Source organism: Canis aureus, chromosome 26 (assembly GCF_053574225.1).
Source record: "Canis aureus isolate CA01 chromosome 26, VMU_Caureus_v.1.0, whole genome shotgun sequence".
NCBI classification, from domain to species: domain Eukaryota; kingdom Metazoa; phylum Chordata; class Mammalia; order Carnivora; family Canidae; genus Canis; species Canis aureus.
The window spans coordinates 12,942,794-12,965,843 of record NC_135636.1 but is presented as its reverse complement, the minus strand read 5'-3'; the positions used below and the strand labels follow the sequence as shown (position 1 = coordinate 12,965,843).

The 23,050-nt window shown below is 36.7% G+C and overlaps 1 protein-coding gene and 1 long non-coding RNA gene across 5 annotated transcripts in view; one reads left to right on the top strand and one right to left on the bottom strand.

Moving 5' to 3' along the window:
• Nucleotides 1–23,050, top strand: part of MACROD2 (mono-ADP ribosylhydrolase 2) — a 1,919,734-nt gene that overhangs the window by 1,138,389 nt on the left and 758,295 nt on the right. The gene's annotated exons all lie outside the window — the stretch shown is intronic.
• On the bottom strand, nucleotides 12,845–22,177 carry LOC144298789 (uncharacterized). Its single transcript, XR_013365672.1, has 3 exons — nucleotides 21,898–22,177; nucleotides 17,882–18,027; nucleotides 12,845–13,001 (listed from the first exon to the last, which is right to left on the bottom strand). It is a non-coding gene; the product is annotated as an uncharacterized LOC144298789 (long non-coding RNA).

Below are 23,050 nucleotides of genomic sequence, written 5' to 3'. Positions count from 1 at the left end.
AAACTGCTAAACCAGTGGGCTGATTTTGTTTTTTACTGCAAAATAAGGAAAATCAAAACAGGTGTGCACATTTAGGGAATAATTAAAATTTTGTCAATATGGCCTATTGATTAAAAAGGCAAGGGGATGAAGTGCTTGGAAAAATGGATATGTATAGAAGTTTCTAGCTTGGGAAATATAGACCTTGAGACCTGAAGAGAATTAGCTAATGAATTCACTGGCATCTCTAATGACTTCTTTTCTAAAGTCAATAGAAAGTAAGAAGATGCTAGCCCACTAGAAACAGTCTAAAAACAGCACCCATTCTTTTAATAGGAAAAAGAAATATCTCTAAAGATAATGATCTTAAAACAATCATATCTTTATTACACTACTTGCCACCGTTAGGTAAGGAGTGGGGGAATTATGGACTAAGTTTAATTGACTTTTATCAGATGACCCGCAGATGGACAAAAACAATGCTCTAATCACCCTGGGATTGGAATTAGGTCTATCTAACTATTTTAGATGATTATTTTGAGGGGTTAATTACATCTTACTTGGTGCTAAGTTAGCAGGTGGTGCTAAACTAAAGTCACTTCAATATTAAAAAATAAAAATGGAGATGGAAAATATTTGCAAAACGTGAAGCAAAATGTCCAGATAATCACCACATACATACAGCATGGTGGAATGGAGTTTCTATCAAATGTCTTGTCTTTTATTCACACACAAAAAAATCTATTTGCCTGCCTGCCTTCCTTCCTACCTTCTTTCCTTCCTTTCCACTCTTTTTTCTTTTTCTTTTTTTTTTTTTAAGATTTTATTTATTTATTTATGAGAGATACAGAGAGAGAGAGAGGCAAAGACACAGGCAGAGGGAGAAGCAGGCTCCATACAGTGAGCCCGATATGGGACTCGATCCCGGGACTCCAGGATCACACCCTGGGCAGAAAGTGGGCGCTAAACCTCTGAGCTATCCAGGGAGCCCCCTCTCTTTTTTCTTAAAGAAGGAAATGAGCTTTCTATTTTATATGGAATATCATGTTCTTGACCAGTGTCAAAAAAAATATAATGCTAAAAAAATTATATTACTGATGTCATCAATTTCTCATTATGTAGGGAAAATGGAAAATTCTTAGAAATTGATTACAATTAGATATATGTTTTAATGTATAGGCTTGTACTATATAGACTTATTACAATAGATGAGGAGATATGTTTGATATGAAAAGCCTGGCTATTAGGATGGAAAATAAACAATTTGAGCTCATTTATATACATAACACAGAAAATTTCTTATAAACCCTTTTATCAGAGCTGCTTAGTGTTTGGTTTACCAGTTGTCACTGTGTGACCGTGGACAAGCCATGCCAATATTTTGTGGCCTCAGTTTCCACATACAAAGAATCAGTAAACTATTAGTATAATCTCAGATCCATCTAACTCAAGAGACTGTTATGGGGCTCAGTCAAGATAATGGATTTAAGATAACTGGGATAATGTGATTCTCTATAAAAATATTTGGCAATATTATTTCAAGTATAAGTTATTTTCACTTTTTATGATTTGGCAAATTTAGGAGATTGAGATCGCTCTTGCTTTGACATCTATTCTGAAAGCCAGACTTCTAGACATTTATCATGTCATCTCTTGATGTTGTTAAACCAGAAAGAAATTATTATCAAGAACTCAGTTAGTACATTTGTAATGACAAAACTCATCTATTTTCCTTCTCTGGTGTAAGGGAAAATGTGTTCTTCCTGCTTGTCCATTTATTCCCTATGAATTTCCTTTGCTATTTACACAAAACACTTCACTTCTGGTCACCGGATATGTGGAGGTTTCTCTCCATACCTAGCAATTCTCTGGGACACCAGCTGGGTATTCTAAAATCCTAACATGATTTTGACACTATCTACTTGGAGATAGTGTCAGATACCCTAGGTTAAGTGCTCAGTCCCACAAGGTTACCTATCCTCCAACCCCCCTCCACACACACTTAAACCCTTCAGATGTCAGTAGTAAGCTTGGATTATCACTGATGTTTCTGAATCTACCAGCTATAGATCTATGGTCCAGTGACCTTAATGTTCAATTAATTTGCTAGAGAGGCTCACAGAACTCAAGGATACACTTGCATTTACCAGTTTATTAAAGGATATGATAAAGGATATAGAAGACAATCCAGATAAAGAGGTATATAGGGCAGGGTCTGGGGTGGGAGTCCCAACCACAGGAGCTTCTGTCCCTATGGAGCTGTGGGGGGGGGGGGTAAGGGGAGCTTTACCCTTCCAGTGTGGTTGTCTTTGCCAACTTGGAAGCTCTCTGAACCCTACACTTTTAGAATTTTATGGAGATTTCCTCTCATAGACATGATCAATCATTAACTCCAGTTTCTAGCCCCTCTCTGGGGGGTAAGGGGCAAGGCTGAAAATGTCAAGCTTCTAATCATTGCTTGGCCTTTCTAGTGAACACCCCCCCTATAGGAGCTATCCAGGAGCCCACCAAGAGCTGCCTCATTAAAGCAAAAGATACCCCTAGTGCTCTTACCATTCAGAAATTTGCAAGGGTTTTAGGAACCCTATATAAGGGAAGGAGTCAAAGACAAGTATTTTATTAGAATAAGAAATCCTCCTAGGGTTCTTATTACTCAGGACATTTCAAAAGTTTTAGGAACTCTGTGTCAAGAACTGGGGACTGAGACCAATACATATTTTCTGTTATCTCATAATATATTTATTTAGTCAATTAAAATAAATGCATAGAATCTTAAGAGGAAAAAAAAAAAAGGGCGCCTGGGTGGCTCAGTGGTTAAGAGTCTGCATTTGGCTTGGGGCCTAATCCCGGTATCCTGGGATCGAGTCCTGCATCGGGTTTCCTGCATGGAGCCTGCTTCTCCGTCTGCCTGTGTCTCTGCCTCTCTCTCTCTCTCTATGTCTCTCATGAATAAATGGATAGAATTTAAAAAAAAACACTATTATTAATATTTATAACTATTAATATTATCTTATTTATAATAATTAATAATATGATTGTTAGTATTACCAACTCATATTTGTATTGACAATACAGAGCACACCATAGACTTTTACTGCTCAGTAGATGCATTGAATTGAATTATACTAATTTTGTCACCACACTTAACTGTCTTAAATTTATAGTCTAATCTCTAACTTTTCACAAATAGTCTTATATCATTATGGTTTCTCCAACTATGTGTCATTTTACAGCAAAGCTACAAAAATGGGTAAGGATTAACTAGTTAAGGTGGGGTAGTAGATATGTAGCAATATGGTAAATATGTAAGCAATATGATAAATGTTGTAATGGTCTGGACCAGCAATAAGGCTGTGCTACAACACAAACAACCTCAAAATCTCAGTGGCCTGCATTCAGAGACCCTGGCTTAAAACATTCCATCATCTCATAGTTGTGCTCTTTTGAATTGACAACCTGTTGAGCTGCTACAGAACAGAGACCTTGCAAACTAATGCATGAACTTTTTACTGTCTCAGTTTAGAAGTGACACACACCATTTCTGCTCCCATTTCATTGGCCAGAACTATTTGCATAGCCCTGCCTACCTGCAGAGGGACCAGGGAAATGTCCATAATAAATGAAATATTCGCTAGGTACCACTTTTCTACTTTTGGTTTAACTAAACCAAAAGCTTAGGGATCACAGCACAGAGGTCAGAGATTTCTGCTTTATTCTTATCTCTCCAAAGGAATTCATTTTTTTTTCCGAAGGAACTCTTTAAAATTTTATTGGAGGTGAAACAAATAGTGTGATCATTTATTTATTCAAAAAATATTAATAAGATTTATCATGTACTAAGACTTTTTTTTATGGAAAGGGAGGGCCAGAAAGAGAGAGAAAGAGAGAGAATCTTAAGCAAGCTCCATGACCAGTGAGGAACCTGACACAGGGCTCAATCTCACGACCCTGAGATCATACCTGAGCTGAAATCAAGCCAGTTCCTTAACTTACTGAGCCACCCAGGCATCCCCTACCAAGATATTTTTAAGCATCTCCTAAGCCCTGGAAGATATAATAGTTGTCTTTAAATATATCATTTGTTTCCATCTCCTGCCTGTCCAGACAAATAAATAGACAAGATCATCATATCCGTTGTATGATTTGAGAGCATTCTCTGATTCTCATCACAGATGTCTGAAATTCCATAATTAATGACTAATTTATGATGGTCAGGCATTGTCCTTTCTCTGCAATTTCCCTTTAAAATGCAAATACTCATGAGATCTGTAGAAAATTAATTTCCTAATACCCTAACATGAAGAAATTTATCAAATTACTTTTCACTTTGGCAGGATAAATTAGTAGAGGATGATAAAATTGCTTAGCACCTCAGCCTGAGGGAGGAGGGGAATTCGAAGGGGATCTGGATGAAGTTTGGGAGAAATAGAAAACACAGTGGGATACAAAGTTTACTTACCTCCCATTTTGCTAAGAAAAGATACTTTTTAAATAGAGAAGAAAAAGTTATAGTTATACATAACTACCTAGAAATAAGGTAGTTATTTGGTTTTTGGTTGTATTGTAGACAAAATTTTTCACTATCAAAAAAATAATACTCCTTTATTAATTTAAGATACAACATTCCCTTACATTTCTCTCCTCTGTCCATTCTTTTTGGTGGGGTGCCTTTTCAGTATATATCTACATGTTTACTTTAGGTTGTAAAAGGATAAAAGTAATCAATAAATTTAGTGGTTCATTTTACAGCGACACATCTCTTCTATGAATTATTAGCACAGCATTATTAATACTGATGAATGTTTAAATTTATGATTTCAATCATGATTCTTCTTCCTGTCTTATCGTAAAGAGTTTCAAATGAAAAATCTGACCAATCTTTCCTAGACCTAGAGCTTGTTTGTGCATGTACCTTATTTCTTCCAACCTACTTCAAATATAATTCACTTATTTTCCTCCAATCATGAATTCCCCTGGGGCAAAATTCAAATATATGCAGATTTACTTGTGTATACATTCTCTGAAATCTTGAGAATGTTGATTCCAGATAGGCAAAAAATGTAGGCACCATGGAGGAGATAATTAGGAAAAGAATGAACTAGAAATAGGAACAGGGAAAAAAATTGAAAGAAAAGTCAAAGAGGGCACAGATTTTCTCAGGAAAATCTTGGGAAAGAGAAAGTGGGTGTTGAAGAATGTACCCAGGTCTTGGAGACACAGTATTCTAATATGTGTGGCTTGAGAAATGAAGTCAGGCTGGTGAAATCAAACAACTGTATTATTTTGATTTCTGGGACAGTGCTGTGTCCTAAGAAAATTAAACAGGTATTGTGTGACTGGAAGAGGACTTCACATATACAGAATATTCATTTGAATGTATATTAACCTAAAACATACAAATGAAAGAGGTGAGTGTAGGGATGAAGACAGTGAGGAAAATATTCCTATTGCACAGGGACTGTTATTAATAACACTGATGTAAGAGACACTATAAAAGCATAAATATTATCTTATACTCATACTATCATTTCTCTTTATATACTATCATACTATCATTTGTTGTTTTTAAGTGAGCATGGAAATATTTTATAAGGATCTTTGTGAGTTTTTCTTGCTCTCTATTTCTTTCTTGCAATATGATCTTAAATTTCCTCAATGGCAAATTCATCAGCTTGACTTTTAGAAACCTAATCCAAGCCATTCAAAAAGGATCACAATGATTTCTGCCTTCAGCATCAGTTAAAAGGCATAGATTCATGTCTGTCAAAGATACTGGGTATTCAGGAAAACCCCTTTTAACTGACAAAACATAGTTTACCCAGTTTGGTGTTCTTTGAGGAAGAACATATAATAAGAAAATAGTGTTAATATAAAAATAATCATAATCTGAATATAAACCAGATTTTATTTAGGTTAAAAATGATTTTCCCAATAAGTGTAACTACTAATTGATATATGAATTTGATAGTTTTATGTGATTATGGACAACTAAAGTTAAGTGTTTTCATAGTGTATACCACTGTGATTTCTACTTGAGTGTCATGCTAGATGATGTATTGAGTGGAAAAAAATGTAAATCTTTGCTGGTAGAAAGCACCCAATATCAATAGAGATCCCTCAAAAGCAGATGGTTTTCCCTCCATGAGTCATAGGTTTTGAGAAGTAATGATTTCCAATGGAAAAGACAATGGACCTACAATTTCAGTGCTTCCACTAAGCATTCCAGCAATAAGCAAATTTGGAATTCTGTATTTAATTGTTTCACTGCAGTGTAGGTTTTCTTTTTAAAGCATAGTCAAGTTAAAACTTATTTTCTTATACAAGTTCCTTTCTGAGAGGGTTGCCATGACAATGAGTTCTCAGCCTGAAATTTTTAAATGCTGGTTTTATTTCATTATCTGAGTTTCCATTACAGACCACATCAATCAATGCAGTCCCTTCTTCAAGAAGACTTCTGCAGCATTAAAAAGATGACCTTTTAATTTGTTACCTCTGCTCCCCTGCCTAACATGGTACCATCATTTCCTAGCCAGCTCTTCATCTCAAAGCACCCTCTTCTGCAGAGCCATGGCGTGATCTTCTTTCCTCTTCTCTTTTTAAGCAACATCTAGTCTTGGTTCTCAGCTATCTCATTTATAAAGGATAATGCTCAGTCTTTGTGTCTTTCCTAGCGGAGGTTCTAACAGATGTGTAACTAATGATACTATTAATAAATAACAAGAACAAAAGCATTTTTGCATTTGTACTTCGCTTTATAGTTTACAACAGTGTGTTCCTATACATCATCTCATTTGTTATTCAAATTGTCCAGCTAGCTCCCTGTGTTTCTTTGATTTAGCCAAAGAGGGGAGAAAAAGGCTAAATCAGGACTTTTTCTTTCCTCTTTCTTCTCTATGCTTGCCTTTTATAAGATATTCTAATTGGGTATAGGGGTACAAAATCTCAAATAATACTCTCATCAGGTCATTATTACTGGCAATAACAAGCGACCAAAGGTGGACAGCAAAGATGAGAAGGAAGGAGAGCATGGAATGATGATAAATTCACAAACCATGCCTGGAAAACTTGTAGTCATACACCTGAACTCAATCCATGCCTTCTGGTCAGAGACATGCTTAAATTAGATCATTTAGTCAGGAAATATAGTAATAAGAACAGCTAATATTTTTGAACCATCAGTTTGTGCCAGGCATTGTGTTTTACTCATTTAGTCTCTGAACAATCTGAGTTGGAGTGTTATTTCTCCCACTTTACAGATGAGGAATATGAGCCAGAAGGATCATAAGTAAATTGCTCAAGGTCTTACCTCTAACAAAAAGTAGAAGTGGGATTTAAATTCGGAAATTCTAAATTCAGTGCCTTTTCCCCTTTCCTCTGCTATTTTATGTCTTTTATTTGTATGTATGAATGTATTTATTATTATTGAAACTCAAGGCTCTCCAAAGTACTACCTTGTAAGGAGCTTTTAGTGAGGGTGATTTGAAACAATCAAAATGATTGTGGGGTGACTCAGGGGTGCTACTGGTATTTTGTGGGCAGGACTAGAGATGCTACAACATGTGGGCTGACTAGGGATACACTAAGAATCTGTTCCTTATCCTGCACAATGTTTTATGCATTGTTTTGCTCAACAGTCATATAAATAAAACCTATTTATAAACAACAGGGTACATTAAAAACAGACCTTTTGCTTTCAACATATTAGTGAACCACCATGAAAATTAAGGGAAGTTAGTACTTAGTGTGCTCAGCATTTTGCCAAGAGTGCCTGAGGAAATCATGCCATTGGTGGCCGCACCACTTATGGTAGTTGGCAACATAGTGCACTTGTGTGAGTCTGCATTTGCAGATGTCCCCTTCATTAGTATTTCCATGTAAGAAAGCAACTATCTGACTACTTCCTTTCTTGCTGTTTAATTCACTGTGTATGACATTAGGCAACATGTAGTCATGCCTGAATATATACATGTTGAAAACAGAACTTGACGTTGTCACTTTCCTTTTATATCTCTTTCATATTACCCCTGTGGCATTATATTGATTTTAAAAAATTGATGTAGCGTCTTGATTTGGGTTCCCCTGAAAGAGACCCTGAAACAAGGGTTTGTGTACAAGTACTTTATTTAGGAGGTTAGGACAGAGAGTACTGACAGAGGAATGGGGAAGTGAGAGATGGAAGGGAAGGCAGCCAAGAGTCAGCTTATAAGCAAGTTACCACTGTGGACAGCAGAAGCTCACTCCTGCCATGGAGCACTGAACAAGTCCCCTCTAGGGAATGGGGGAAGCTGGGCCATTTATCTTTCACTTCCACCTGTGGCTATTTGAGGACTGCTCCTAGAGGATTAACTCCCCAGCCCTTCTTGCCTGCTCCTTGGCCAGGCTGAGAGAATACCCTGAGGTAGAATCCCATAAAGGGATTTGCTGGAGAATGTTGTGGGTGGGCAGGTACTGGAACTCTGAGTTCTGGGAGGATGTGGGTGGGCCACTGGCACCTTCTGCTTAATGTATGTAGGTAAGTAGTACTATTTATAGATGTCATTTCAGCATACTCAAGAGGGCTTTTCAAAATATTTATTATATAAAAAGGAATATTGGCTCTGACTGAATGAGAACGCTTAGGTTAAGTTAAACTGATTTTCCAGTAGGGCAATATGCTAAACACACATTGTCCAGAGATTTTTATTCTTGAACTCAGGCATCCAAATCCTCTGCTTCTGTAAGTATAGTGTGATATAGAGGTTTACAAGCATGGTAATTAATGTGACTAGTGTTGTAACCTATGGAATGAACAGACTTATTGAAAGTGAAATTAATTCTTAGGTAGTAAAGAAATAGTATCACAATATTGTGTCACCTTGGTTGAATTTTTTTCTCAACATCTCACAACACTAAGTTTTGATTCATCATGCAAACAGCAGAAAAGTTGGCTGCCTAAGATCAGATGTATGTAAAATTGTTCATCAGTTAGAAGATATGATACATATTGAGGGTAAACAATTTGATTAGGTAGCTATATTTGATTTTTTTTTCCAATATAAGGATTTTTCCAAATCATGTTTTTTTGGGGAATACATTGTCTTCCATTTTCTTTAAAAATCTTACAGGGGTGCCTGGGTCGCTCAGTTGGTCATGCATCTGACTCTTGATTTAGGCTCAGGTCATGATCTCAGTGTCCAGGGTCATAAAATGGAGTTCCTCCTTGGGCTCTGCACTCAGCAGAGTCTGCTTGTCCCTCTCCCTCCTCCTCTGCTCCTCTCTCTGTTCATGCATGCATCTTTTCATGCATGTATTCTCTCTCCTTCTCTCTCTCTTTCTTAAATAAATTAAGAGTTGTTTTTTTTTTTTTTTTTTAAAGTTAGAATATGCCTATGATCAGTTCTTTCTGTATGGGAATCTGAATCTTTTTGCTTCATCTTTTATAGTCTGAAAAATTATTTTTAGTCACTTGTGCATTCTGCAGATGTAAATCTACTAGCAAAGACCAAGGAAAGTATATTTAGAGTGAAAATATAAAACATCTCAATTTACCCAGATTTGTTCACTTAATTATTTTCTTTTTATCAGACTAGGAGACATTCCCAGGAAAATCATTACTGGTTTCTACAACAGTATCTTCCAGAGGAGATACTAGCCCAGCACACTGTCAAAGAAAGTATATTACGGTGAAATTTGTATAGAAACTGTAAACAGATTTGCAATGCAAACGTTCATCTTGAGTGTTTTATTTTTCCCTGACCTGAGTAGCAGTTATTAGATCACTGTATCATGAGGAAAATAGTCAATTCAAAACATAGACCATAGAGTCCTGAGCCTGCCATTAGATTTGAACAACCGGGTAATTTTGGCATATATCTAGGGGGTTAATAGTCTAGAGCAAAGGCAGCAGCTTTAAACTGTCTATTTTTTCTTGCAAATGTTCAGATATGTTTTTCAGAAGAGCAATTTCAATGTATAGAATCAAAGCTATTCTTAGGCTGTTAAACTGAGAGACTAAAAGAGCAAAACAAATAAAACCAATACCACTTTTAAAATAAAAATAAACCTGTCAGTATCAAGAAAGCTTTCTAGACTTGTTTATATACTATTCAGTAGAAATATAAAGAGGATTTTTTTTTTCATGGAAAATGTGTTACAGATTGAGTCAAAGACACACCCTAGCTATCTTTGTTTTGAATACTTACACACTTCTGAAAAGTGTAGAAGATGAAATGTTTGCTTAGTAGGTGTCTCATGGAAAGACTATAGTGTTTTAGTTATAACCATGGCTTAAGTATAGCAGTATATTAACCACCTAGATCTTTGTCCCTGTGAGCTGAATAACTTTAGGGCAATCTTTCTATCTCTTCTGAACCCATTGTTTGGGAAATGTCCTTGCTGCGACTCAAATGCTTAAAAATAACAGAAAAATGCATAGAAATAAAAATATAACAGACAATGATAAATAATGATAGTAGGTTCATCCTAATATTTTCATGAAGCTAAAATGTGACAATACTCATAATAAGGTTCTTTAGTGGTAATTTGTCCAACAAATATGTATTGAGCAACCATTATGGTCTAGTCACTGTTCCAAGTACTTGGAATATATTGATGCTTGTGGAGCTTACATTCTACTGGAGTAATTTTTATCAGAACTAGTAGTAAGATTAGTACTATTGTTATTAAATGGTTTGACAACATTTCTAGATGCTGTGGATTTTATTATTTTTACATCCCTGGGAAATTATCTCACCATTATTGTATTTTTACCTTATTTCTTTGATTCTTGAATTTTAGAAAAGCTAAGAAAGTAATAGAGCAATGTATAGCTTCAGCAAATGGCAGTTCTATGAAATGGCAATAACGTAACTCTTGGGTAATATGCATCCATAAAGATGATTATGTGAGTAGTCCTGTAAGGACAGCAAGGAATCACAAAAGCAATTTTTAAAATTATTTAAAAATTTTTCAAGTGCTCCTAATTTTATTTTTTAAAAGATTTTATTTAGTTATTTGACAGAGAGACAGAAAGAGCACAAGTGGGAACAGAAGGAGAGGGAGAAGCAGGCTCCCCACCGAGCAGCAGAGAGCCCAACTTGGGGCTGGATCCCAGAACTCTGAGATCATAACCTGAGCAAAAAGTAGATGGGCAACCAAATGAGCCACCCAGGTGCCCCAAGTGCTCCTAATTTTAGAAGCAAAGTCTCATAGATAGAGCCCTCAGATATTCTGAATATAGTAAATATAATTCCAAATGTAAAAAAACAATGCTGAACAGTGAAAAAAAACGCAGGAAATCTCAATAATATCTGATTTGCCCCCAAGGATAAGTGTTTTGTCTTTTAAATTGAAATATCAAAAAGCAAATGATTTCACACAAATACACTAATAAGCAAATATACAGGTTGGTTTTTGTTTTTGTTTTTGTTTTTCCCCATACATGCTTCTCTGTCCATTGGCTGATCCAGGACTAATTGGTGCAGGCTGGGAAAAATCATAAAGAATGCACTGTACTTTCAGAAAAGGCCTCTCACATCTTAAAGAAATTACAACGGCTTGTACATCAGTTGCAATGTTTAAAAATGAGTGTGAATCTACATACCTCACAGTCTAAAGTACAAAAGCCTCACAGAGTGCTGCAAAATACATGCAAAAATGTGAACAAAATTTGAATTTAACTTTCTCTTGCAACAGGCAGGGGGGATGGCTCTGTATTGAGTTTGCATAAGCTAAGATCTCTTGTTTATGCCTTTCAGGGAAGACGAACTGCTCTGTCAACTCTTTCAGCTTCCAGTTTTACAAAATATTGCTTATCTGATTAACTGCAATTGCCAGTACTCTAATCATGTGTATTCATGAGTATTTGTGGGTCGAGGTCAAGGGGGAAGGAAGGCTAGCTCTCCTCCAATATTACACAGTATTATTCTTGGAGGAAGTCTTATCTTGTCTGTTTTATGCTGGTTAATGTCTATTGTTTATATCATTCATAATATAAACATTAGAAAAAAAGATGTACATATTTTAAGATGATCTTACTACTGCTCATTTAATAGGAACACAATAACAGAATCTGGTGACTTAATATGCAAGGGATGTATTTTATATCTGGAAAGCCAGGATACCAAGGAGGTTTTTCAATTGCCTCATTTGGATCTTAAGGTATGGAAGGCTCTGAGGCGTGGAGGGTTTGTTGGTTGATGCCTCACTGATCTGCAGACTAGTCTGACTTATATGGCTGAATAGGCAGACACTTCCTTCCCTTCTCCCCACTTCATGTGTATCACTCCAAATGTTATGGTTTTGGACAAAAGCATAACATTCCTAGAGAAAGTAGTTCCAGGAATTCCAACAAATTTTCTCTGCTAAAAAGTCTAAATAAACTCTCAGGATTTGATTATACCTTTGTTATTAAGAATTTTAACTAACAACAAGAAAAAAGAATTTTAACTAACTCAATCCTAGTATAACATGTTTTTTAAATTATGGGTATTTGAAACTGTCTTTCTTTTAAACAATGGTAAAGGCAAACTCTGTAAACATTACTTACTCTGCATTACCTAAAATCTAATATATCTGGTGATAGACACAAATTAAGCATGTACTTGCCAATATTTCCAATTAGCCTACTGGTTTACCTGCATACATTTGAATACTGTAAGCCATTACTTTGGAGAATTGATTCAAACTCAAACTCAGTAGAACCATCCATATTGTATATCTGTGACAGTTTCACCAAGATATGATATCATGGACTTGCTGTAAATAATTCAGAGATGTGACTTCATTAATTCACTACATAGTAGCTATTCACTATGATAGTATTAATATGAGACATGGAGAATAAGTATCTGAAGTGGATAATTCCATATTTATTCTATGCCTTCATTTGTATTCTAGATTATACTGTTTTGATTTAAATAAAGAGAGAGAAATTTTCTTAAGGTTCAATCTTAGCTGTCTTCTTGTGAAGTTGATTTCTTCCAGGCTTAAAACTTGCATCCAGTGTAAGAGTTCTGACATGTTGCATCAACACCCTTCTATTGCTTTAAACAAGAAAATATATATCATCAATTTCCTAAGACAAGTGAGGAGAATGCTTTTATGGTACTCAAAATGTATTTATATTATTCCGTTAGAAAAAAAAAATGTCAGGGGCTAATTTGGGGGCCAGGCACTGCCAATTTTATTGTTCTAGTCACACAACTTGTGTGACAGCATTTCCAGTTTTGACAAATTTGGCTTAAATAATAATCAAATGAATGTCCAAGCTTTAACTATGTATTTTTCTAAGGACCTATACAGTAAAGAAAACCTAAAGATACTATACTTCGAGACAATTTAAGAAGCAGTTTGAAGAATTGGATACTTCAGCTCTAGATAATACTATACCTCTTTCTAAAATAACTATGACTTGATGGCATGAGTAGAAGTGTCCAGATATTGTGAACCACAAGCTAGAATCACATCATGAATCAATTTGAAGAACTACAAAGACATATACTTTAAATGCTAACAAATCATCTTCTCTCAGTGTCAAAGGTATTACTATAATTTAAATTTGACTTCTTTGAAAGCTTCTCATTAGTACATTGGAATTCTAAGGAGCACATTGGTAAGACTGTAGCATAGTAACTGAGATGTACAAACATGAATGTAAATATATGTGTATTATGCACATGCATATGTGTTTTGTAAATCCCCCATTACTTCTCTGAGTTATATCATAGCTGATATAAATTCATTGCATTGTTTTATGCCTTTGGAACACCTTGATGTTGGTATGGTTTCAGAATGATTTTGTGATATCCTTGGAAGAAAGCTGATCTAGGAATTTGAGAACTAATATTTGAGTCCTGGCCTTTCTGATTGATTGCTGTGTAGACCTATCTTTTTTCATCTGTGAAATGAGGATAATAAAATCTGCCCTTAATGATATCAGTGGAAAAGAACAAGTGTTGAGGATGTGGAGAAATCGGAATCCTTATATATTGTAGGGGGAATGCGAAGGTGCATTCGATATGGAAAACCGGTTTGCAGTTCCTCCCAGGTTAAACGTAGAGTTATACCCCAAGAAAACATTCCAGATGTCCATCAGTTAATGAATGGATAGACAAAACATGGTCCATCCATAGAATGGGATATTATTCAGCAATAAAGAGAATGAAATACTAATACTTGGCTATTACATTGCCGCAGCTTAAAAACATTATGCACGAAAGAAGCCAGTCACTAAAGGCCACATGTTGTGATTCCATCTGTATGACATGTTCAGAATAGACAGAAAGTAGACCAGGGCTTGTGGGTAGGAGATAAGGAAGAAATGAAGAGTAACTGTTAACAGGCATAGAGTTTCTTTTTGGAGTAAGGAAAATTTCTGGAAACAAATAATGATGATGTTTATACAACTCTATGAAAATACTAAAACAAAAAACAAAAAAAACACTGAATTACACACTTCAAAATGATGAATTTTATGTTATATGAATTATATCTCAATAAAAAAGTTTAAAAACCCTGTCCTGCCTCTATCAGAGAATTGCTGTAAGAATGAAATAAAACTGGAAAGTTCCATAGAAACTAAATCATATTCAATCATCCATGCCAGTGCATAGAGAAGAACACAGGCTTCAGTGTTTGTAACTATATAGGGTTTTATGAAAATTATCTTTATGTTCAGTCATGAGAAAAGTCACATAGAGGGCTAAGGTCACTCAGGACACTCACTGTGAAGACCTTTACAGAAAAGATATAAACTGCACAAAAAATTTATTTGAAAGAATGGAAGGCACAGAAGGGATGTAGAGAAATAGAGCTTTCTATTTCTATAGACTATAGGACTTGCCACTATATACTTTCCATGTTAATAGTCATTGTATTGTTAACGGAAAAATCCTGACTGGACTACAAAACCATGACAGTCAGAAGCTGCACTTGGTTAATCTCCATTTCTTCGCACCCTGGACATAGTGCCCTGCCTATGGTGAATGCTCAACTAAGACGAGATGAGCTTTCTCAGACTTTTTCTTTCCTTTCTTCTTCTCCTCCTCTCTCAGGCCCCACTTCCTCCTCCTCCTCATTCTGCTCCTCCTCCTTCTTCTTCTATCAACATTTTATTTAGAACACTATGTAAAGTCTACAGGCTACCAAATGGACTTCAAGCAGCACCCTCTGAAAGCCTCTAATGTTATCTATTTCTTGTTTAAATGAAGGATGTAAACTCCCCTCAGGAGGCCAGGCAGAGGTAGGATTGAGTTCAGTTCATTCCATGTTGCATATAGGCCACTATGGTGTGTTTTCTCCCAGACTGTCTTTTCTCAGGGCCATTCTCTCCAACTCCCCAGGTGTGATTACTGTACAGTCCTCCCTATCCTTCTTTGCACTCATCCAACTTGAGCTCCCTGTAGTACTTGACACCAGGACCACTCCTTTAGGACTCTTGTCTCTCTTAGCTTCCAGAATAATTCTCCACTCTCTTTAATTCCTTCCTACTTAGTCGTTACTTCTTAGTAAGTCCTGGCAGCCACCTCTCTGGCTTCAGCCCCCATGACTTTCCTTATTTACCCTCTGCTCTTTTTTTTTTTTAAAAGATTTTATTTATTTATTCATGAGAGACATAGACAGAGAGAGAGAGAGAGAGAGAGAGAGAGAGAGAGGCAGAGACATAGGCAGAGGGAGAAGCAGGCTCCATGCAAGGAGCCTGACATGGGACGGGACCCCTGGTCTCCAGGATCCCACCCCAGGCTGAAGGTGGCACTAAACTGCTGAGCCACTGGTGCTGCCCCCTCTGCTCTTCTTGTACAGCGAAATAGCTTTCCTTAGCAGTATCAGTCAAACCCTAAAACTTTGGCAGTGTTGGGGCTTTAGTTACTAGTTATGAGGTTCTGATTCCCAGATGATAGCTCTAGCTAAGACCTTTCTCTTGATCTCCGTAACTAAATATACAACTACTTTTTGGAAAATTTCATCGTGTGCCCTATAGTACCCTCAGTCTTAGTGTGACTGGGGTAATCTGCCTGGATTCCTGTAAGCCAAGGCTTTTGTGAATATCCCCAACAGAACCCTGATGTGCAGTTGGAAATTCAGGAGTCATTCCAGATTTCTCTATCTCACTCCTCTCCTTCCAGTGAGTCACCTATTGTAGTCCTTTTGACCCCCTTAATATCTCTCATACCCTTCTGCCTTCTCCCTAAAGCAAACCCTAAACAAGTATCTGGGTTTGAGAAATTTATTGGGGTCTTCATTTTTCCCAGCAAGCACCATGATGCAGTAGGAAAATGAGATGGGAAAGAGGAAAACCTATAATGGGTGTGACAGTAAGGAGATTATTACTAATGGAAACTGGAGCAGTTGAGCCATGGAATCTCTGAGAAGCCATGAATTGTCCCACCAGGTGATAAGGAAGCTTGGGTATTTCTCTACCAACCTGCCCTCCTTGTTAGATGTTGCCCCCTGTACAGGAGGAAAAATAATTTTCCCTCTACCTTCTAAGTTCTGGCTTGAGACTCCTGTAATAAAATACAGATCAACAAGAGAAAAACAAATAGAAGTTTATTAACAGGGATTCCTGTGTGGCTCAGCAGCTGAGCATCTGCCTTTTTAGTTCAGGGCATGATCCCGGGATCCTAGGATTGAGTCCCACAGCAGGCTCCCTGCAGGACTTTTTCTTTCCTTTCTGCTTCTGTCTCTGCCTCTCTATGCTTCTGTCTCTGCCTCTCTTTCTGCATCTCTCATGAATAAATAAATAAAATCTTTAAAAAAAAGAAAGAAGTTTATTAACAGGTATACCCTATATATACATGGGAGACCCAGGAAAAACTAAGTAACTCAAAGAATTGGCTTAGAATTCAGGCTTAAGTATCACCTTAATAGAGGAAGGAGAGAGGGGATAGAGGTCTCCTAAGGGAGAGTAAATTATTTTTAGGAAAGAGGATGGGTTTTGGAAGAATAGGTGGGAGATATAATAGCTTGTGACAAAGTTTATCTGGATGTGGTATCAAAGTTAACTTTGTATATGCCAGAAGATCCTTGCATATGTCACCCTCTGTGTCTAGAAAAATCTTCCCTCTTCCTTCATCTGGGTCATTTGCTCACCTCACCTTTTGGATCTCAGCTCTGTCTTTTCTTCCCTAGAGAAGTTTTGCATTTATATTTGTATGATTATTTGAATATTTTCTTCTTTATCCCTCAATCACAAGCTCTATGAGGGTAGGGAAAAGGTCAGTCTTGTTCACCACTAACATCCACAATTGAGCATATTGCCTAACACATAGCAAGAATTTAGAAAATATTTGTGGAATGAATGTGGATGAATAGATGAATGATTAATATATGAAAGCCTAATTTGTTCATATCAAGACCCAATGACTATTCTAAAGAGATGGTGAAATGCAGTTTTTCCTACAGAAGGTGGGAACATTTCCTGTTTTTGTAAAAACAGAAGGCATCTAAGTAAGGGAGGACAGGCATCAGAATTTTAATTTTGAATTCAAAAGAAATCAGGAACTCTTTTAGGTTTATGAAAAAGGGGGAAGGAATCAGAGGATCAAAATAGGTAAATAGAGTGTCCAAAATTCTATTTATTTAACCACTTGCAATATTTCAATCAAAATGAATTCCTCTGCCATTGAAAAGCTGTCATGTTTTCATTTGCTGGAAAGTGACAAAGTTAGATAAATGATAATGCCATGTCTTTGTTCATTCCTTGGTTAAAAATCCTTAGACTTAAATGTTCCTCAGTGCAAACTCTCACTGAATGAACATGAAGTGTATTGTTCTACAATATGCCACTCAATGAAATTGCAGCGCATTTGGCACCACTGAGCATCTTAGAAGAAAGAAAACAACAACAAAAGCCCATAAAACAAATTGTGACCCTATAAACCTTAATGAAGGACTTTGGAATACAATGAAATGTTACACTAACTTTAGAGAAGATTGCAAAGATTGAGAAAAGTTGGATTTTCAGATGACCTCCTTGTTCTCAATGATATTTTATTAATATATGCGTTTCTTCTTGCTTCCTTCTTCCTGTCTTTTCTTTTTTCATCATCTTCATTTCCAAGTGAATAGCTTTAAAAAAAAAAAAAGAAAGTCAGTACTCACTTTTTCTTTTTTTTTTTTTTAAATTTTATTTATTTATTCATGACAGACAGAGAGGGAGAGAGGGAGGCAGAGACACAGGCAGAGGGAGAATCAGGCTTCAGGAAGGGAGCCGGATGTGGGACTCGATCCTGGGTCTCCAGGATCCAGCCCTGGGCTTTAAAGGCAGAGTTAAACCGCTGAGCCACTCTGGCTGCCCTACTCATTTAATTTTCAGACTTAAGAGATTGATTCTTGGGCATCAAGATACTATTCTAAATTTTTAAATTAAGAAAGCTCCAGGTACCAACCTAAGAAATACAACTACCCACCACACAGTTAATTAAATGTCTCTGAATTGCTACTATTTGAGGTTGATAAGCCCCACGTATGAATTCTTTGGCTCAAAGCAGGAAGTTATATTAAGAAGACAGTAGAAAGGAAGAATAATTAGATAGTCTTTTGTAAGAAGGTGCATAAATGGTGTCTGTGTAGCCCTGACTAACTCTGTTAGTCTGTTTATTTTAAGATTCAGTCATTTGAGGTGTTTGCTCTTATGTAGATTTTAGGCACCATGTAAACAAAAGGCTAATGTAAAGATCATTTTGGTGCATGAATTTCTGTGAATTTTGAGCAGATATTCTAGGCTCCTGTTTTATTTGTACCTCTGGGCATTTTTTTTAAATGAAATTATATATATTGCTACTTTAAAAACTCATCTTGATGTTTGTTACAAACCACAGTATTTGAGATTGTACAGAAGGAGGTACCAGTCAGGATGGCCCAGGTCATGCTGAAGTGACTCCAACATTTCAGTGGCTTACAACCACAGATGTTTAGTGCTCATGCAGACTGCAGGTCCATCATGGGCAGCTATAGCGCTGTTTAAGCATCACCTTCACTCTGGGACTAGGCTGACAGGGCTGCCTCTCACTAGGATATAGCCTGTCATAGCAGCCAAAGTGAAAGAGAGAAAGCAGTTCTTAAAGCTTCCACACATCGCTTCCCCTCCCATTTCATTAACTAGAACAAGTTTTATGGCCATCCCTACATTCACTAGGACAGGGAAACAAGGAAATATAATCATCTCTCAGGGAAAAGGTACCAAATATTTGTGAATGGTCTACCACTTACTTCTTCATTTTCTTTTTTTTTTTTAATTTTTTTTTTTATTTATTTATGATAGGCACACAGTGAGAGAGAGGCAGAGACATAGGCAGAGGGAGAAGCAGGCTCCATGCACCGGGAGCCCAACGTGGGATTCGATCCCGGGTCTCCAGGATTGCGCCCTGGGCCAAAGGCAGGCGCTAAACCACTGCGCCTCCCAGGGATCCCCACTTCTTCATTTTCTTGGATGTGAACACCACCAGAAAGATTAAGCAACTTGCCTAGGATCACTGGCAGAGCTGAGATTAGAACCAGATTCCTGTTTTCCCTTCCCTTCAACACCCCTCTGTGCAAACTTGTGGACAGGCTGTTGTAGTCAGAATTATAAGAGAAGGATGTCATCTAGAGAGGTCGTCTACTCACCAGGGCCTGTCTCATGCCATGGTATCACTTTGACATAGCACATTTTCTTTTAGGATCTGTAGGTCCAATATTTGCTTTTGTTACAGTATTCAGTATCAGTCAAAAATTAATCATGGAATCAGAGCCATTATAAATTTTGGTGTCAGGAATTATATTTAGATTTCTTTTATTTATATATTTATTTATGTATTTATATTATATTGATATATTATATTTATTATAGGAATTAGAACTTAAACAACTTAAACCACGTGAGAGGATCTGGGCAAATAAGGTCCCAGAAGCTCAAAGGAGTCACAAACCAATTACTCTGATAAGCTGAGTATTTGCAGATGTGCATCTGGCACCAAAATAAGTCACCAAAATAAGATGGTAAAGAGAAGATTTGTGAGAATCTTATGGGAATCATGGCTTCTATGTAGCTATCAGCACTATAGGACTATTATTAAGTATCTGTGGCTGGCCTGGGGTAACTGTGAGTCAGCAGGCTCAGAAATTGGTAGAGGAGAGAACCAACCTGGAACTCATAAACCCCTATGTGTAAGATTGTAACTGCATCTAACCATTACAACCTTCAGAGTGCAATGGCTGCCACTTTGCTTCTGCCTTTCAAATCTAACTTGGAAATCATATAGGACAGGGATTCTAGAAACAGTTCCAATTTAACCAAGCAGACACAGAACAACCTTTCACACATTCCAAGTTTGAAGAGGCCTAGGCAGACTCATATCAACAAAATGTACTAGTTTCTTCCTATTGCTATGATGAATTACCACAAGCTTAGTGGCTTATACCCACACAGATTTATTATCTTAAAGATCTGGTGTTTACAGATTCAACATGGATCTTTCTAAGCCATTATCAAAGTTTTGGCAGTACTGTATTCCTTCTGGAAGCTCTAGGGGAGAATCTAAGGGTTGCTTTTTCTAGCTTCTAAAGGCCATATCACTGCAACTTCTGCTTCTGTCATCACATCCTCTCTCTATCTGATTCTCTTGCCTCCTTCTTCTCCCTTAAGACATTTATGATTACATTGGACCCATCCAAATAATCTAGGAAAATCCTTCATCTCAAAATCATTAACTTAATCACATCTGCAGTCTTTTTTGCCATCTAAGGTAACATATTCACAGATTCTGGGGATTGAATGTGGACACCCTTGGAAGGCCAGTATTCTGTCTATCATACTAACTTATATGACATTCCTGATGGTCTATAGCAGGGGTTGGCAAAATAATAATATGTGGGCCAAATCTGGACCATTGCCTGTTTGTATAAATAAAGTTTTATTGGAAAACAGTCATGCTCTTTTGTTTATGTATTGTCTGTGGCTACTTTTGCCCTATGACAGCAAAATTGAGTAGTTGGAACTCAGACCATATGACCCACAAACAAGAGATATTTACTAACATTTTACAGCAAAAGTTTCCTGACCCCTGGTCTATAGGCCAGAAAGTTGATTTGTGGATTTAGAATAAGAAACTTGGGAATACAGCAGTTGCATAAACTTCAGATTTGTAAGATAATGTATTATCTCCCTATGTTAAATCTATGTGCAAAGCTAAATGATCAGGTTAACTGCAATGGGAACAGCTCACACCATTTGTAAGACAACGAAGACTAGTATGACTAGTTATAAGCATGGAAGCTACCACCTGCACCATAACCATGGGCCTCCCCTCTGGGCTGGAAACTCATGACCATGGGTGAGAACATCCTTTCCCTTGAGGCAACTGTGAACAACTGATACAGTCTCGTTCTTCAGATTCTCTTCTCCATGATAAAAGTCAGTCTTTATTCCCATTGAATAAAAGAGAACTAATAAGGCTACAACCACAGGCTATTCACCATGATTAGAATTTGAGTATTACCTCAAATTGCTCAGCCACCCAGGCAAAGCTTAAAGTGGATTGTTTTCTTTTATCACAGGGTGATTTCATTTATTCAGTTTCATTTTATCTAATTTTATTTTCAAAAGTAACCTTATTTTCTTTTTTTTTAAAGATATTATTTATTTATACATGAGAGTCACAGAGAGAGAGAGAGAGGCAGAGATACAGGCAGAGGAAGAAGCAGGCTCTCTGTGGGGAGCCCTATGTGAGACTTAATCCCAGGACCCCAGTATCACACCTGAAGCTGAAGGCAGAGGCTCAACCACTGAGCCACCCAGGGGCCCCAAAAGTAATTGTATCTTCAAATTTTATAGATCACTCTTCCCTATCCTTGTATCACTTGCAGATGAATTTTTCTTGATATAAATTGTGAGACTTTTATTATTTTTCTTTCCATCATGCTTCCATTAAGTTAGTTCCAACATGAAGGAACACTTACCTTAAAAATGCCTTTTCCACCTGGAAGGAAATGAGGCCATTAATGAAAACTTCAATGGTAGTTTTAACCTGGTTATGTGGTTTATCTCTCTGTGCCTTGTGAGACAAAGGAGTATGATTAAGAGATATTTGATAAAGACTTTCCTTCAGTTCAAAAAAAAAATATTTGTGAATGGTGCAAATTCCATTAACTATCTTCAGGACTTTTCATCATAAAGGAAGATCAAGATGTGTCAGACGAAATCATTAATAACTTGCTGGGTGTTCAAATGCAAAGTGATCTTTTGGAATGTTCATTGTCTTTGGTTTTCGAATAATTTGTTGCTTAGCAGCATAGTGGGGAAGAGTGAGTCTATAGAGCAAACTGAATAGATTTGAATCACACCTCTCCATTTGCTAACTGTGTCACTTCATCAAGATGGGTCAAATTCTGAGCCCCCATCTTCTCATCTGTAGAGCAAGGACATAAGTAGATCTTCCCTCAACAAAAATCTAGGAGTTCAAATTGTTCATAGATGTCAAATAGTTATAATAGTACTTGCTAATATGTACATTAGTTGGTCCCTTCATCTAACATACAAGGTGCTAACTACTCTACATTATAAGCATGACAGTAGCTCTGTGAGATTGGTATAGTTATTATTTTTTTTTAATAGACAAAGAAATTGAGGGTCAAAACATTTAAATAATTTGCTGATGGTCTTAAGTCTGGAAAACTGCAGAGCTAGAGATAAAGTTCAGTTCTCTCTGATTACAAACACCAAGCCTGTGGACTTAACCTACCGTTTGTAAATCATCTATTACTTGAATTGTGAACCATTTAAGGCCAAGGCATAGCATTCTTTAGCAATTCAGAAGCTGGTAACTAAATGAAGACAATATAGGGGTACCTCAACTAACTGAAGCCCCTGGGAATATATTATCTGGACAGTCTAGTTTTCCAGAAAGCATTAGGTATTTGCCAAAACTTTAAAATAGCATTTAATTTGGAAAGAACTCACTGTAAAATATATTATACATTTCCCTGCCTTCTTAAACAGATTGTATTGAATATGATTTAAGGTTATATTGACATAGTCATTTATCATTATGAACTTTATTTTTATTCTGTATTCTAATATAGGGATATTTTGAGAGTTTATTGTAATAGAGAG